This window comes from Callionymus lyra, chromosome 9 (assembly GCF_982586985.1).
Source record: "Callionymus lyra chromosome 9, fCalLyr1.hap1.1, whole genome shotgun sequence".
Taxonomy (NCBI): domain Eukaryota; kingdom Metazoa; phylum Chordata; class Actinopteri; order Syngnathiformes; family Callionymidae; genus Callionymus; species Callionymus lyra.
The window spans coordinates 15,728,041-15,747,276 of record NC_141826.1 but is presented as its reverse complement, the minus strand read 5'-3'; the positions used below and the strand labels follow the sequence as shown (position 1 = coordinate 15,747,276).

Sequence of the window (19,236 nt, the reverse complement as noted above, 5' to 3'; positions counted from 1 at the left end):
AAAGACCCGGACTTTAAAGCTCTGAGGTCTCAGGTCTTCTACGGTCCTTTGATGTCCACAGAGTCTCATTGACTATTCAAATGCAGAAGAGGTCGACCCCCCCCACCCCGCCACGGACCATCTGTAGTTGCCGTCGAAAACGTCTATATGTCCTTCATGTGGACCAGTTGGTCTTCCTGGAACCACATCCCACTTGTTAAGTGTAGGAGTGCCGGTGCACAGCTGCCTGTCAATCACTGTCACAGGTGTCGGAAGGACCGGCGTCAGATGTTGATGTTTAGTGCGAGTCGACCAACGATTCTGCCGGGCTTCTCCGACTCCAGAGTCCGCACGCCGGTTTCTGCTTATCTGCACAGTTCCAAGAAATCTCACCACGACCTTGAGAATCGCCCGTGTGTGTGTGTGTGTGTGTGTTTGCACATGTGTATGATAAGCATTTTGTATGCGATAGCGTGGGCCGTGCCCACCTTGCAGACCAGCCTCGTCAACGGCAATTGAATCAAGACAACAGGATTTACTCAAGCAAATAGAAGTGTGTGTTTCTGTGTGTGTGTTTGTGTGTTGTTGTCTATTATTCTCCTGAGGGCAATCATAGGTCTATTTTTAGTGCATCTTTAGCTGAGTGTGTTCAATCTGCAGTTCATTGAGTCCGTCTACAAATTACACAGAGTTTCGGAAGTTGTAGGTCACTCTAGAAAGAGTGTCGTGTGACAGACCGTCGCCACGGTAACGGGAGATAGAGACGACGATAACCAGGCGCCAGCTAGCATAGCTTGTCTAGGGTAGCTTGATATTGTTGTCATCATTGGTGTTGCACAAATCACATCTTCCTTGTAGAAGTAGAAGAATAGTTACAGCAACATGACAGGATTTGAACCAGGGTCGCACACATACCTCCATCTATGAGTATAAACTGAAAACAAAGGTTTAGCCTCTAGATTTAGGGAGTATTTTAGCACTACATGTAATAATGATATGCATAAATATTGAATATTGTGGACTGTCACTGTTGAAAGATTTTATTGTTTTCTATATTCATGTTGTTATAAGAACCAAAATGCTTGTTTTAAATACAGAAATTCTTGTTTTAAGAGCCAAAATGCTTGTTTTAAGACCAAAATGCTTGTTTTAAGACCAAAATGCTTGTTTTAAGAACCAAAATGCTTGTTTTAAGACCAAAATGCTTGTTTTAAGAACCAAAATGCCTGTTTTGAGACCAAAATGCTTGTTTTAAGAGCCAAAATGCTTGTTTTAAGACCAAAATGCTTGTTTTAAGAGCCAAAATGCTTGTTTTAAGACCAAAATGCTTGTTTTAAGAACCAAAATGCCTGTTATAAGAACCAAAATGCTTGTTTTAAGAACCAAAATACTTGTTTTAAGAACAAAAATGCCTGTTTTAAGAACCAAAATGCTTGTTTTAAGAAACAAAATGCTTGTATAAAGAACCAAAATGCCTGTTTTAAGAACCAAAATGCTTGTTCTAAGGACCGAAATGCCTGTTTTAAGAACCAAAATGCTTTGGGACATATGTACTGAGATGAAAATAAGCTCTTGCTTGTTTGTTGTTATTATTATTTTTTAACCAAACGACGTGTTGCGAGAAACGCTACCAAAACCGCCACAATCTGTGCACACGTATTAATGAGAAGTTGTTCATCCGAGTGACCGATCAGCTCACTCTGTCATCTGTAGGCAATCTTCTCAAAACACACACACACTCCAAACAACAAGTTTGTTTTGGCTTTGAAACAGGAAGTGATTACAGATATGATTAACGCGAAGGGTTTGCACGAGGCATTTTTACACACGATCGGAAGATTCGAACTCGCAACCTTCCAAGGTGATCCGTGTCAGCTATCGATCGGTGGATTGATTACCCGCTGGATACAAGAAGTCAAGAATCAACCAGAGACGAACGTGAGTTTCTGCTTCTGCAAACATCATCTGATAAAAGCAAACCGACTCTTTATTAGCTTTAGTTACGGTTCCCTTGAGAGACTCGTGTGTGTCCTGCTCGCAGTAACCTGATCTAATTTGACTCCTGATAATTGATTAAAAGCCGCCGGAGAGGCAGCGCTATTGTGTTTCGCGGCTCCCGGGTTGGATTCCCCTCCGCCCGTCGGCATCTTCGTTACTCAGTCGTCTTCGTACCGGAGGCTGGAAATACTGTTGAGCGTCATCCTTCTTGGTAGTGGAGCTCAAACACATGGAAATAATCCAGGGTTTTTTTTTTCTTTTAGATCCTTGACAACTAGCGGTGTGTAGTGGCAAGAATCTGGGCGATACGATACGTATCATGATACGATATATTGAGTAACAGTTGTAGTATTGTCAAGTATTTGACTCTGGTGTTGCAGAATTTACAGACCACATGACTCTTGACTAAGTCGTAACTGTTTTTAATTTGTTTTGAAACCAAAATATGTTCAAACATCAGCTTTTAAAAGCTGCTGGAGTCGACTGTATCCTCTCGTCCTCAGTCACCGTCGGGTTCTGCGGCGAAAGTTTGATTGCAAACGCTTAAAACAAATCCTGTGCATACTTGCATGGTAATTGTTGATATACTAATCAAATTATTTTATTTTACTCACACATTATTGACATTTAAACATGAGCTTTAAAAGCTGTATCCTCTCGTCCTTAGTTGTCTTCTTTTAGCTGCGGAGGATGTCATGACTGCTGCCACCTATCGGCCGGGAAGTTTAATTGCAACACAAAAATGAACAAACTTCATGAATGTTAATTGTAAATAAAAATCGAATTATTTAATTTTATACACACTTCATTGAAATACAAACCATAAAAGAACCATGATTAAAAATAAAATCAGATTCGAAAGTGAAAAAAAATTACATTTTATAAATACAAAAAAATACAAAAAAAATCGAAATAAACTAAATAAATCTATACACTATAAATATTGTGATATATCAGTGTATTGATAACTCACACATCTATTAACAACTCTACAGAGTTAAAAACACATGTACCTTTATTTAAGTTTCACCATCTTCCTTGATTGGTTCACATGACAGGACACCGGCCAATCAGGAGCCGGCGTGACGTCGACTAGTCCTAATTACAAACCAACTGTTCGGAGATCAGCGACGGCAAACACGCACGCCAGCTGTCATCCGATTGGTCCAGCCCTGTCGGGAACCGAGGCGGAATGATTGGCTAAGATCATATTTGAGTTCATAGGACATTGTCACGCTAACATAACCGCGCACATATGTACAGTCATTAAGTGGCCTGCTGACCTCTGACCCGACCGCGGGCTCAGGGTCATGATTGGCTGCAATCCTGTTAAGAGCTTTAGGAGCGTCGCAGCTGAAAAGATAAATCTGGCAGAGTTGGCGTGGAAGATTGACACGTATGGATCGCCAGACAATTACAGGCTCCACTTTTTTGGTCAATGACCAAGAGTAGCTTTGGGTTGCTGGTGCTATAAAAACATGTATTTCCATTAGAAATAGGTTTTCATTCTTTTAAAATATTGTTTTATTCTTATTTTCTCACACACATACACACACACACACTGATCCCCTAAACCAAAGCCACAGATACACACTTTACACTAATCACTCTAAGCTAGTCCTAACCAAAATAAACATACACAGTACACTAAACAAAAATACCGTCTTACAAACATGACGCACAAGGGTAAGTTGACACGCACACTAGGCCTTAGTTTCGCGTTCATTCACGCACGCAATAGTCCAAAATCAAGGTTTTGGACCAAACAAAATGTGTATTTACTAAACTCTCTGAGTCTGGTAATATCATCGTCTTCTCAGTCTCAGGTTTATCTTGAATATATTCGTGTTTTCTTCCCTTAAACATCAGTTTTGCTTTAGTTTTAATCTCTGTTTTATTGTTTACATCCATGAACTCTTTGATTTAAAACACTGGTGTATTTCTAATGCGGGTCTAGAGATCACGTGTGAAATACATGCATCACAACTGCACACTTTGTACTAACTACACACTACTTCAAACAAAATTAAAAAAAACTGCTGGAGCAAACTAAGCTCTTACATCATGGTGGTATTATACACACATTTTTATATTTAAAATGAAAAGGCTAAGTAAAGAAAATATTGAATTTGGAAATATTTTTTGAATAATTGGAATAAAAACATCAGATTCAATGTGTAAAAAAAAAAAATGTTTTGTACTGAAACAAAAATTTTAAATTTTGAATTATTGAAAAAACATTTTTAATTCAACAATTTAGCTAGAAACAAATGTAAACGTTTCAAATGTATAAATTATTTATTCAATTATATCCCAAAATAATGTAATGCTTAAAAAGAATTGTTGAATATTCTGGTGGCACTGATTTACTCCATACAGGCTTGTCCAGTTCAAGCATCAAATAAATGCTATTTCGTTCCCATTTATTTTGATGATGATTTAAAGCTTGAACTTGAATCTGAATAAACATTAACGTTCCTGTTCGACATCTGATGGATCCGACAACCTTTTTTTCGGGGACAGTTTCACGGTCATGAAAACGAGACCTTCGTGTCGTCCTTGTCTCTAAACCCTGGTCCTGGTTCTGAGACAGAATCGAGGACAGACAACTACGAACTTTTCTTGACTCTGTTTTTACCCTGGCGCGGCTTCACGTTCTTCTGAGCCGTGAATCGGCTTTTCCCCCCTCAGATCCCATTACTCTGGGTTTTTTTTCTTCTTCTTTAGACTTTAGCTCGGGCGGTTCTCGCCCACTTTGTCACTCCTGATATTCTCGGGCGCCACTCACCTGGCTGAGCGGAGATGGTGGCGCAGAGGAGCTTACAGAAGCTAATTTAGCTCGAGCTCAAGCTAAGCGTGATCACGTCACAGGAAAAAAAAAAGAAAAAAGCCTTCAACCTGCATCGTGTGGATTCTTCCGATCGATTTGGAATGAATACCTTGCGAGCTAACTGGCTGCTAATTGTTAGCATGTTTAGCTATCTACGGCGTGAAACAATGTTGCTTCTTGTTAGCTTTTAGCTTTGAAAAAAGTATTATAACGCTCTTTAATTTCATTTCTCTCAGTTATTGGCTCACTTTTTTAGTTGCTAACAAACGCTGTTAATATATATTTTTTATTATTTAGACGGCCGTAAAATGACGGGTGTGTCAACAAAAGTAAATGTATTTCAGAACAGATCATACTACCTGTCGTAAGGCTTGTTTTACGCCACAGTACGTGCGATCTTAATCCGGGCAGTGGAAAAGGAACGGTCAGATTTAACTTTAACGGCTAATCTGACCACAATTAAGCGCCGCGCTTAACAAGGCACCTCAGGTGTAAGGTGGTGATCCCCGGTCACATGACACTCTTCGGTCCCTCCGGGCGGATTAACCGTCTACTTTTTCTATTATCACATAATAATAATAATTAAAAGAAATCTTATTTTGTGCATTTTCCATGTTGCATTTTCCACGTTAGCCTGTTAGGTGAGGGTTCAGCGCCAGATTTAGCCGCTCTGCTCTCGCGTAAGCAAGGTTGGAAGGAGGCGGATTATGTTGCAGAGTGACTGAGGTTGGCTGGAGGTGAGATCAGTTGTAACGGATCTCCCTGCAGGAAGGAAGGACTCTGGACTCGGTTTCAAGTCGCCAATAACCCTGAAAATACCTCAAATTGAGTCCGAACTGTAGACGACGCCGCTGCTACTGCACCAGGGCGTCTACTTGCACGAGAGACACTGTGTTAAAGTGTTATTCACCGGAGGGAGGGATGGTTCGAGGGAATCACTGTGGTTTGGGTTGAGTCGGGATCAAAGAGTACTTGAACTGGAATGAAGCTTGTACTGGACTTTCCAATTTTCCGAGTTTTTGTGACTCAACGTATTCAAACAGGAAGTAGGTCAAACTGATGGTTCTATGTTTTATACTATATCTTGGATTGAATCTGACATCTGACCGTCTAATTTGGATATTTGTAAGTGAGTAATCTGGTGAAATTCTGCGATACTGCAGGAATGACAATTTTCAGTAGAATTTTCCAACTACTTATTTTTTAGACGTCATGATTCTTGATGAAGTCGTAACTGTTTTTTAATTGTTTTGAGATCAAACTATGTCCAAACTTCAGGTTTAAAAGCAGCTGGAGTACACTGTATCCTCTCGTCCTCAGTCATCGCTAAAGCTAAAATGTAATCCCGCGACGTACCTTTAGCACTTCATGACTGCTGCCATCTAGCGGCCGGAAGTTTAACCGCTGCACATAAATGAACAAACGCTGAACAAAAGGTTATTTTATTTCATAATATAAATTTAAACAATAAACAAACAAACAAAAAAAAAAGATTTGAATTAGTAAAAAACAAATGCAAACATTTTGATAAAGTGCGTTTATTTATACAGTATCTCGAGTCTACTCGACTTTCGACGGAGAAAAACCCCAAACCTTGAAAATGACGTATGGTTTTATTAAACCTTTCAAATGGAAGTGAACTGAGAGCAACTCCCAAAAAAATAAAAATAAAAACTTTCCCATTTGCTCCGGTCCCTTCAGAGAATTTTCTGATTGTCTCCCTGACTCGCGAGACACCAAATGATTGTTTGATTGACCCCCGAGTGTTTGGGAGTCTGTGCACCAACGGCAGCACTCAATAGCACTTGTTCTATTGACGGAAGGCCAGAAATCACTGTTTGTGTGTGTGTGTGTGTGTGTGTGTGTGTGTGTGTGTCTGTCTGTGTGTGTGTGTGTGGGGGGGGGGGGGGGGTGTGTGCGCGCTGGCAGACTGAGAGCCTCTTTGATGAGTGGGTTCCGGATAAAAAGACAAGAACAGACAAAAGATTACATACGACTGTGTTTCTGTCGTCGAGTCAATATCGGCGAGATTTAAAGTGCTCACTTTGATGTTTATCACTTAGACTTCCAAAACATTCTCTCATGCAATTATTCTCACAGAAGCAACTTTGTTGTCTGCGGAGCTGAGAAAACAAAAATAACAGCGTTACGTTCGCAGGCTGAAGTGGTGCAGCGTCACACGGTGACCTCTAGAGGGCGGAATAAAAAAAATTGTTTTTAATTTTTTCTGTATCATTGATTAGAGCTGATTATTCCAGATAAAAACTGGAATTAATGTAAACATTTTAATTTTGTGGAAGTAAATATGTGAATAAATGTAAAATAAAAACTGCAAAATAAAACAAAAATGGAAGCAAAATAATTTGAATTAAAAAAAAAAAACAGTATCGTGATAAAAGTAAACCAGACTCAACCAAACCAGATTAAAAGTATTTTAATAAAATACATCAACGGAAAATAAATTCATTAAAACATAAAATTGACAAATAATTACCAGATTTAGAAAAAAAGGACCATTATACAAAACAAAGGAAAGAAACACATCAAAAATGTTTAATGCGGCCAATTTTATTTAATTAATCAGAAAAATAACAGTTTTTAAATAAAAAAGGGCCGAAAAAAAAGCTGTGAAAAAAAGCTATAAATACATTTTAAGGAAAAATTGTTACTACTTTCGGTCAAACAAATAATAAAAACTAAAAACTAAACCAGAATCAACCAGAACACAGAATTTTTTTTTTTTTTTAAATACATGTATATAGTTGTTTAAATACATGGATGAAAACGAAAAAAAAGCCAAAAAGTTGTGCTGCATCAGAAAAAAATAATTGTTTTAAGAAAAAATTAAACAAAACAAAGGAAATAAAACTAGAAAAGGGTTAAAGCTTCTATTTTTAATTAAATTAATCACAAAAAAATGTTTTAAAAGAAAAAAATATCAACAAAAATCAGTTTAAAAAAAATGTGTTATAAATGAATCTAAATAAACTTTTATAAATACAGAGAAATATTTGAGGAAAATAAAAGTTTAAATCAATTTTCACGTGTCTAAATGTCACCTCTTAAAAGTTCCTTCAACCCGAAATGTTCTTCAATTGAGAAACTGATGCGACTCATTACCGGGTCGGATCATGGCCATCAACGCCCGAAGCATAAATTAAAGGTCCATACGTCGACCTCGTGACGGCTGATGGACGGTCGCGCGCTCGTCATTTACCAAAAAGGAAATGAAATAAAAATTCCGGTCCAGGAATGAAAAGGTCCACTCGCTCACTACTGGAGCATGTAATGGGAAACACTCGCTGCCAATTCACCCGTTCACGACGCCGGCCGGGGGTCAAGGACACGCACGCTGTAAAACCTGAGTGAATGAGGATGATGGTGGTATCAATCAAGCGAGTGCTGGGGTGGGGTTTGGGGGGCGGTGGAGGGTCAGGGGTGTCATCTGTGTCTGGCAGAAACTCCTCAAGTCACCGGCAGCTCGTAGACACGCCGATCATGGGACTCGTGCTAAATATAGAAGCCCCGGATGAAGCGGCAGAAAACTTGTCAAAAAGACTTGCATTATTTTCTCTCCTTTCATCTTTCATTCTCAGAGAGAAGCGACAAACTATTGCTTTTACCTGAGATCAAGATCAGTGCACGTTGTTTCTGACCTTTGCCAGTTTTCATTAGCTTGATGCTAATTGCAATTGAAAACTCCATTAATGTGCTACTTCTGTTAGCATCTTAAGTACTTCATTTGTTGTGGGAAATTTTATTATTGGATTATGTCCAGTTGCCAAAATAATGGCCTTAATTTAGGTTTAATCTATATCTCTATCCATATATTGATGAGCCATAACATTATGACCACCAACTATGTAAATCAAAGATGGTCGGTTTGGGCACTCGTTACTTTCTACGGCTCGGAAACTAATGTTCACTCAATTCAGTCATAAAATAGATTAACAATACAATTATTTGGATTATTACAGCTTTAAAGTGTGTATAATTTTTTTAAAAACATTTAACATTTGTATGATATATTTAAAAGGCTACTTATTAAGAAATATTGATTTCGGAAATTGTATTTGGAATGAATTATTGGAATAAGAATAAAAAAACTGAAAAGTAAATTAAATATAAAGTAATATATATATTAAAAAAAACAAGCTTTTAATATCCAAGTTATTAAGATTAAATTATCTGATAATAACAATTTTACCTTAAACTATTCAATTCAATTTTTTCCAAAAATAATAATAATGCTTTAAAAAGTTTTGTACATTTGAACTGATAAATTCAACTATTCAATATTCTAGTGACACTGATACACTTCAATTAATTAGCCATTAAGGATAATCTTATCAAAAATGGGTACATATTAATTGGTTCAAAATTGTGTATAATTTCAATTTGGAAATTTGACAAATGTTGAAAATAATAATTTCATTTTATTTACTCAAAATATTTAGCGTCAACATCCCAGATTTAGGCTCATTATCTGCTAACTCATGCTTGTCAACGCAGTTTGTTTTAAATAAAGTTAAGAAAAAACAAGTTAACTTCTCCTTCAGTTGTGTTAAATAACAAAAGTAGACAAAAGTTTACTAGCTTGATGTTAGCACGTGATAGAAAACTTGCCGTCGACTGTCCTCTCCGGCAACTTAAGCAGGACAAATTGTTAAGTTTCATTAAATAAAACCAGTAGCGCAAACTAATGTCTGTCTAAGAAGCTTCTGCGTTGATGGTTACTGTCATATTTTTTTATGAATGATCACATCCTCTCACGAGTGAGTCACTTGTCGTCAGGTTAATGAGACGGGAATCATTTAAACTTCCCAACAGTCATTTCACAGTCATGTGAGTAATTACGGCAAACAAAAAAAAAAAGAATCCCCCCTGCTCGTCCGCCCCCCTCCGTCTCTCTGTGTTTAATAAAAGGCCACAAAAAGCCAATTATGCGGCGTTTGATTCGAGAGCCGCACAGTCTGACAATGGAATTTCACCAGTGTCCAGGGCGGAAGCTAAATTAGGATGCAGATCAATGGGAATCATTATCTCACGCTGTTTAATCTTATTTATTGGGTTTTTCAGCACCAAACTGCTTTACATCCAAAGAGATAATGTGCGGACAGATTAAAACAAAACATGGCGGAGCAGGTTCCCCCGCCTTCAACGACAGGAATACAAATGTGCGTCACGTCGAATTTCCTCTGTTTCGGTTTTTTATCTCGCCGTGAGCGATAATGCCGGGTAGACCTCGTGTATATTTGTTGCGACGCACGGACGAGCGACTCGCTATCATCCTCGCTAGCTAGCAAAGGTGGACGATCAATGTCGTAAATCAAAACTGTCAGGGGTCCATGTTGACGTCAATACGTTCTTGGTTAATTATTTTCGAGTAACGAAGGAGTCTCCAAGTAGCTTGATAGACATCTGCGTTATCTCAACGTACTCCAGCCTTCAAGGAGGATTCCTGGAAGAGGTTTCTGGGGAAAGTAGAAGGAAAACCATATTTTAAGTGTACTTAAAATACTATGTTTTTATCAAGAATCGACAGAATTTACTTGGCGAATCTCTATGGTATTACTCCACAAGGCTCTGAAGTATTAGTACGCGAGTTTCCATAGTATTACTCTGCGGGTCTCCATGCCATAGTATTACGCTGCAAGGCATTGTGGTATTACTCCGTGAGGCTCCGGTGTATATCTCCTTGAAGCTTGGTAGTAATACTCCGCAAGTCTTCCTAGTATTACTCTGCAAGGCTCATTATTATTACTATGCAAGTCTCCATGCCATTACTTCCAAGACTCGTAGTGTTACTATGCGAGTTTCTGTGGTATTACTCTGCGAGGCTTCCTAGTATTACTCTGCAAGGCTCCGTTGTATAACTCTGCGAGGCTCATTAGTATTACTATGCAAGTCTCCATCCTATTACCTCCAAGACGCCGTAGTGTTACTATGCAAGTTTCTGTGGTATTACTATGCAAGGCTTCGTAGTATTACCCCAAAGGGCTCCATTGCATTACTCTGTGAGTTTACATGGTATTACTACAGGAGGCTCCCATATATACAGTATCTGCTGGAGTTTTTGGTAGTATAACTCCGCCAGTCTTCATGGTATTACTCTGTAAGGCTCTGTAGTATTACTATATGAGGCTCTGTAGTATTACTTCGCAAGGTTTCGTATTGCAACTCCAGGCTGCTCAGTTTTATTACTTGGCAAGTCTCTGGGGTATTACTCCACGAATCCCAATGTTATATTATTATTTATTATTATTATTATTCTCTGTAGTATAATAAGTTTCCCGATAATTTTTGTTGATACATGGCTCTCTATTCGATATTTACCTCAATCCAAAACTACTATTATTAATTTAAGTCTCTTAGGATTGTTTTGTACTATAAAACTTCTGTGGCTAGTTTCCTGGTCAGTAGCCATTCAGAAGTGAACGAACGAAAATAGAACTTTACCGCTAGCGAGTTAGCATGTTGCTACCATGACGAAATGAGATGCACAGAGTGTGAATCGCATTAAAAGTGGAAATGAATCTGCCACAAGTCGATACTTCTGACACGACTCTGGAGGTTTTTTGATTCACTTAACTGCCGAGTGACGCTGCCGGGATCTTCCAAAGGTGCCATTTATAAAACACTTTCTGTCAAAGTGACCTACAAGAAAGTGAGTGTTAAAGGGAGGCTTTTTTTCCCACCAAGTCCCGAGTCCTGGCATCGCGCCTTTTATATCTTCCATGTCACATGAAGGGTGATTACGGCTCCTCATGTGGCGCCGCTCATCACCATCTCTCAACCGCGACGCTCCGTCACTTAACCTTCACACGTTCACCCCTGGACCCATTTCCTAGATTACCCGCCTTTCTTTCTGAGTGGCGGTTCGGGTCAAGCCAAGTTCAGAAAAGTAAGTCATGTGAAGGGAAAAGTGCCGAGTCCGCATTAGCGCCAGGGGTGAGAGAGGGGAGAAGGCCGGATGAATCCCGCCGATCGACGGGGATCGATATGTTGCTAGTCCTGGTCATAAACGCATTTAATTGATCAACTGATACATATGCATTTTACTACCTTGGATTTTAACTAAAGCACAACACAAGCTCTGTACTGATGCACATCATCTGCCATTGTAAGTAAGTAAGTAAGTCATTTTTATTTGCATAGCGCTTTTCTAGACCAGGGTCACGAATCGCTTAAACAATCAAAACAATATTTAATAAACTATATACTTTAAAGGTCAAGATAACACTGATAACACAACAGGAGTTCCAGAAAATCAAGGAAAAGCCTGAACAAATAAAAACGTCTTAAGATGTTTCTTGAAGGAGTCAGTAGATCCATCAAGCGTAAAGAGAGAGGAAGATCGTTCCAAAGCTTAGGAGCAAAAGTCCGGAAGGATTTCTCTCCTCTGGTCCTGAACCGTGTGCGAGGAACCATCAGTAGATTCTGATCCACAGACCTCAGAACCCGAGCTGGGGTGTAAGGCTGGATCAGATCAGTGATGTAAGGAGGAGCCTGACCATGAATAGATCTGAAAGTAAGAACCAGAATTTTAAAGTTGATACTGAAAGAAACTAGAAGCCAGTGAAGAGTTTTAAGGATCGGAGAAATGTGAGTTCTTCTACTTGAGCGGGTCAGAATTCTCGCAGCAGAATTCTGAATCAACCATTTGTTGACCATTGAATCGAGGTATCAGGAACCATGTTGAGCTACATGTTGCATCAAAATCCATGTCGAAAACCATCTGATAAAAGTTCCCTCAGAGGAATCCACAAAAAAAAGTCCATAAACATCAGGTTTTAGATGCAGGTTTTGAGTCCGTTAGATGGACATAGATGGATGAAGGTTTGATTCTCGCTATTCTTTCCCTCCCAGTGTGTGTGTGTGTGTGTGTGTGTGTGTGTGAGACCTTGTATGGTGCTGCTTCTGCCACGTCTGTGTGTGTCTGTGTGTGTGTGTGTGTGTGTGAGAAGGGAAGTCTGGAAAGTCCAGAAGTCTGGCGAGGACCCACCGTCACATGACGGGCTTGTGACTTGTCATTTACATAAGAGGACAAGTGGTCGGTGGAAAGTCGAGCCGAGTCCAAGAGTCACTCAGCGCTATCACTTCCTCACAATTCCTCATTAATTTATTACCTCCATCAAGGAGTTTTTTTTTTAATTCAGTTATCTAAGGATAAACTTAATAAATAAAAGTGTTATGAACATAATTCAAAGGATTATTTAATCTGATGTTCCGGGGGGTGATTTAAAGAATGTATTAAAAATAATAATAATAAAAATACTTCCACTTAACTGGTGCAAAAAATAGTTGTTGCTCTTTCCTTGTTGCTTAAGATTTCTACAGGCAATATTTGCTTTAAATATAAGTAAGCTCGGGGGCGGTCTGCAAATGAGCTGCTTGGCATCTGGCTGCACTCGTATGTGTTGGTTTCTAGTCTAAAACAAATGTCATCTGCAATTATTCAGAGAAAAGTCCCTTTATATTATATTTGTCAGTTTCGGTCTCTTAAAATAAATCAACAAGAACAAGTGTTACTTAGGTCTGCCCCGGGGCTTCCTCCCAGTTGAACTCCTCATTAAGGATCTCATCTAGTAGACAAGCTGAAAACTAGTGACTTGCTGATGAAGCTTCATGAAGCAGTGTCATGTTGTTGAGAGGTCAGTAGGTGGCGCCATCAGTTTAAAAATGACCTGATGTTTCACTAGAACAGTTGTTCAAAGCAAAGGAAAATAGTGCAGAGACTGCCATCTAGTGGACTCTGAAAAGAATGAGACTGCTTCATGAAGCTTCATCAGAACATCAATACTGAAAAGAGTCACCCAAGTCTTGAATGAGCTGAAATGTTCTTATTTGGGTCTCTCCTCGATGATGAGTGATTAAAAGAGCTGAGCCAAAAGACAAAGAAAAAAAAGTGTTTGGAAATATTGAAACACTGACTCATTGCTTCTCACAATAATCCTAAAAATTCTTGCTAATATCACACTCTGTTTTTGTTGGGACTGAATCCGGAATCGTAATAGCAGCCAGGTGAGAGTGTCGGGTCCGAGCCGGGTCGACTGAGACTCGGAGTAGAGCCGAGTCTTTCCGCTCTAATCGTGGAATATCGTGACCTATATCTCCTCCGGTTCGTGAGTCAGCTGCAGAATTCCAGCTTTCATCTTGTGTAATATGACGTTGTGTCATCATACGACACTATTAGAGTGTGTGTGTGTGTGCGTGTGTGTGTGTGTACACGCTTTTGTGCGTCTGCTGATGGAAACAGACCAGTGGAAGTCGCACGCTGCAGCACGGAGAGAGCGAGGCCTTTTTCCTTCCAAAGCTCGCCCACGTGCAGCGCGGCTATTAATAGCCGGGCTTTAATGTGCGAGCGTCCCGGCAGCCTCTGAACGGGCCGCGAGGCTTCGCTGCTGTTACCAGGGAAGGAATCCGGCGGAACGTGAGAATCTGCTCCTCCGGCGTCGCACGGAATCGCTCGGTCTCCGAAGACCACGACGATGATTCATTGAAGAAGATATTTTTTCCTTTTTTTTCGGGCTGGAATCTTTTTTCTCCTTCTATTGAAATCATCCTACGATAGGTGTTCAAACCCAAAACCTCCCCTCGTCACCAACCTTTAGGCCATGTTTTCCGAAGTCATTAACACGTTGCACCTCCCTCTCACCCTTGAGGTGAATCCTTGCCCGGCACTCGCACCGGGAGCACGAGTCCGGCCACCAGATCTGGACCACCTGCGGGTCATAAATCATTTCCCCCCTGCATTTGGGTCGAGTGTAATGGCCTCGGATCAATTCCGGGAGACGATTCCAACTATTCCGTGCGCGTTGATGCCAGTGGAATCAGAATGACGGATGCGCTCACTCCCCTGCTTTCTCTGGAACCGGATCACGGTCCGGGAAGGTGTGAGGGTCTGAAGGAAAACTTCTGACGGGTGACGAAGTCTGACGTTCGCTCGACTCGCGAACGTAGAAAAACCCCAAGAATAAAACGTAGCCATTCTTTGAAGTGTGAGAAATCGCCGACACTCAAGGGAAAACGTCGCAGTTCACCGGGAGTTTAAAAGGCTTATCAACAGAAATTTATTGTTGCGGGAGCACTGGGATGTAATTGGGGTCGGAGCCGTGAAACGCGCATCCAAAAAACTCAGCCCTGACCTCCGACCTCTCTGTATGTATGCCAGCCAAACAAAGCTGCTCATTATCTGCAAGCATGGCGGAGAGACAATGGAGTATGGATTAGCAGGTTTTTCTTCTTCTGTCTTCTCCCCCGGAGCAGTTTCAACACCGGCTTTAAATCCAAGCATGTAGTTAAGACGAAACAAAGCGTTATTAAAGTCCCTCATCTTTTATTTATTTACAGGTTGTTGAATTTACTGTGTAAAACACAACAAAAATCACTTATAAGTTTTCAAAAATCAGACAAAAACAGTCAAACCTAGCGATCTCTGTCTTTTGTACTGTATCATGATACAGTGTCAACACTTTCAAAGGCCAGTAGATGGCACTCTAAATTGGAAATTGAATTCTTTAAATTAGTAGATTGGAGCCACGATTATAAAGCAGACAGTGCCATCTAGTGGCCTCTCAAAATGAAGACGCTGTATCATGATACAGATTTTTTTGTGAAGCCTCGTCAATCCATCCCTAGAAAAAACACCTTAAATGCAATTTATTTTGTGATAAAATGTTAAAATATGTTCATTATAATAACAAGAGACTAGTTTACAGTAGAATGATTTTTATGTCACCAGAAAGTACAAAAAAAACAACTGGAAACTTGATTAAAAAAAAATGAATCCACCAAAATCTATAGGGGATTTGAGTCGGTATAGGATTTGATTTGAGACTCTCGGGTCAATGATAATGTGTACGCTGGTACAAAAACTGGCGCCTGAAGCAAGATGGAAAATCTCAATTATTCTGTCACAAACCATCTCAAAGGTCATTGTCATCCGATGAATACTTAAGTTCAAGCTGGGAAGGGAAGGAAATCAGCGCTGCGCAAGACCGAGCCCTTCAGCGAGTCACGTGGCGCGTCGCTCGGCGCCGCCTTCATCCTTCACAGCCCGTTTTCGGTGCCGTGCATTTTCGCCACGTTTCGGCCGGACGTTATCGCCGTTCGAGAAGCGCTCGGACGTGTGCGACTCAGCCTCACGTCGCTTCCTGCGTCGAGATAGCAGGCGGTGCTAATCTGACCCATCGGTGACCAGCGTGTTCAGGGGGGACGTGTTGGTCATGTTGAGAATGCTAAGTGAGCGAGGGATGAAGGAGGAGAGTGGACACGGGAATCAATCAGGCCCTGACTTTATGAGCACAGAGGATGGATAGGAGTGGAGGCGAAAGAAAGGGATGAGGGAGGATGGAAGAGGTGTGATAAGAGGGGAAGTGATGAGGTCCAGTTTTCTTTAATCACTGCACAATAACACGTGTGTTAGCGTATGTGCAGCCTATGGGCGAAGCTCTTTCATTCTGACGCACACAAGCAATACTGGTTGAATATTTATCTACTTCCTGTTAGCATGTGTTAGCATACATGCTAATGCAGCCTCATCAGGGTCGTTGTGCTAGCTGTTTGCATCTTTTATTTTAGTTTATTCTGATGTACTCTAAGCACATACTGATTTATTTACTTATATTACTAATATTGAGATACTTCCTGTTTGCTTAAAAACATTTCCGGCTCTCATTTGGTCAAGTATTTATTTCACATCTGATCCCTCCATCGTTGAATATTCCGTGCATATTCCGTAGTTACAATGGGCACTTCCTGTTCCGTACCAGGGCACTTCCTGTTCATTCATATGCCGCTAATTCATATGCTGGTTGCCAATGGATGCGTAAAAAGTAACATATTATGATTTAAAGTTAAAACAAATATTGTAACAAATAAGATGCGCTAAAAAAAACCATAGCTACGCTACGCCAACAGAAATGTTGCCAAAATCATTAGTCTTTAAGATGTTATTAAAGACCTCACAAAAGCATCATATTATTATAACCGGGTGTTCATATTTACTGATCTATTAACCTGTCACAGGCCTCCACAGGAGGGCGCCGTAGAGACAAGCGACGTCGTCAACGTGCAGATTTTGTTTGTTTTGGCACGACGGCTTGTTTCCGTCTTTTGAATCCGACTCATCTGAAAAGATGACGAGGCGCGACGAAGGATGAAAGGAGAGGAGGAGAGACGGAGGGGGGGAGGAAAAGAAACCATGGAGGAGGATGAAGGGAAGAGGAGAGAGAAAGGAAGTGTGGAGGATGCACGTGAGGAGAGGATGCGAGCTGCATGTTAACTACTCTCTCTCTCTCTCTCGCACACCTGCACAGCTGCAGGTTGATGAAGCGATGGGAGGTTCCAGCAAAGGGCATCACTTCCTTCTTTTCTCCTGCTCATCCCTTCTTTACCACCACCCCCCCCCCACCCTTTTTTCTTTATCGCTGCCATCTTTCTCAATTCCCTCTCTCCTGGATCTCACACCTCTTCACTCTCTTCACCTCCTTAATGCTCTCATCCATCTCTCTCCGCTTTCATCTCCATCCCGGGATCTCCTCCTCTCCTCCTCCTCCTCCTCCTCATCCCTCCATCTTCTGCCGTTTCTTTGAAGCACTGTAATTCCAAGTCTTGAAAATTGGTGTGTGTAACACCCCTTTTCTTGACCCAAATAAACAAACGCCAGTTTGCGCCTGCAGATGTTGAACGTCGTAAATCAAACCGCTTCGCTCTGCGTTCGTTAAGCTAACGAGCTAACGGCGGCGCAAACGTTCCACCTCACTACTAGACTCTCTACCTCAGAAGGATGTGACTAAAAACTGACCGCACAGCCCCCCCCCCTCTCTGTTCCTCTATCAAGTTCCCCAAAATATAGTCCATCAAGCTTAGTTCACTGTCTGTGAGAAAATATGACAGTTGGTGAAACTGGTCGACCCTGTCTGCTGAACAGACACTTCTGATTGTTCAACTGGTTGCATTTCCTGATCCCTCGCACAATAGCGGCGTCAGTTCACACCCTCCTTACGAACCTTCAACCGCTGGATCCTTGTTAAATTCAGTTTGATGTCTTACTCTCCCAATTGTTTCCTCGTCCCGCCCCCTCTCCTCCCGCCCCCTCAACCCTCACCCTCGCCTCCCCCCCGGTCCTCGCAGTCACGTAGACAACACTTCCTGTTCCTCTCTCTCTCAGCCATGTGGTGAGACTGCAGACCACATGCTCTCTGGTTTTAATCAGTGTAAAACTTTTGAAAAAAAACAAACTTCGGTAGTTCAGGAAGTCGACCGTGGAGCTCTTATCATGAATGTTTTGTCCCTGAAGGTGTTGGATGGAGATACTTCACAGTTTAAAAGTAGTTTTTTGGGGGGATTTATTCTGGTATCATGTCAGTATATTCAACTTAAGGCCTCTCAAGCAATTTATACTTTCCAACAGACGATTCACCCTTGCATTTTTATTAAAAAGCTGGTAGACATTTGTATTTGTTCAGGCTTTTCCTTGATTTTCTGGAACTCCTGTGTTTGTCTCTGTGTTATCTTGACCTTTAAAGTATATATTTTATTGAGAATTATTTTTGATTGTTCAAGCTCTTTGTGACCCTGGTTTGGAAAAGCGCCATATAAACACAAATTACTTACTCACTTAGTTAATACTGTAGTTTGGCCAATCTGCAAAACTTTTCTTTGTAGCTTTGAGCTCCAGTTTAGGTAATGAAACACCTCTTAGCGATGTAATGTTGCCACGAAAAACGACAAATTGACTGAAAAATATCCACTAGTTTTGTGTCACAATGTTTGCATTAGCTTTTGCCATTTTTAAAAATGTATTATTTAATTCATAACAACATTCTGTATCTATCTAGCCCCTTTAAGTTGATCCAGTGCTCACAAGGGCCAATTCTAAGGGCCATTGAAGTGTATTGTGGACGATGTTGAGACGTTGTTGTTAGCGTGCTAGCATTTAAAGGTTTGAGTTTGTCAGAAGAGGAGTGTTGTTAGCTACCGGATGAAGAAAAATATCTTTGAAAGCTGAACAGGCGAGAGGTTCAGGACTGTAAACAAACATAGCCGAGCAGGTGATTTCTCTGATTAGCAACAACAAACCCAAAGAACTGAAGCTAGTTATACGAAGACTCTTTTGTTGAGGGCGACGAGGGGGATCGAAAAAAACAAAAAACAAACACACAGTACCGCAACCAGAACACGTTTGTTTCTAATCCCGAATTGTGCTGAAGCAAACGTCTCGACTGGTTTTCGGTGTCGAGCCTCGTGGAACATTGAAAGTCTCATTATCTTTAATGAGGAGCTGTCGAGAAAGGCGGCGCCGCTCAAGAGAGACCCGGACTCTGACGGTGAACTGAGGAAGAACACGAAAAGTGAGGAAGATAATGCAGGCTGTAGCTTCAGAAGAACTGCCCGTAAACCCCCAGAATGACCGAAAGACCCTT

The 19,236-nt window shown here is 40.8% G+C and overlaps 1 protein-coding gene across 1 annotated transcript in view; it reads left to right on the top strand.

The window, feature by feature from the left end:
- ppargc1b (peroxisome proliferator-activated receptor gamma, coactivator 1 beta) overlaps positions 1 to 19,236 on the top strand; it is an 81,824-nt gene that overhangs the window by 40,780 nt on the left and 21,808 nt on the right. The gene's annotated exons all lie outside the window — the stretch shown is intronic.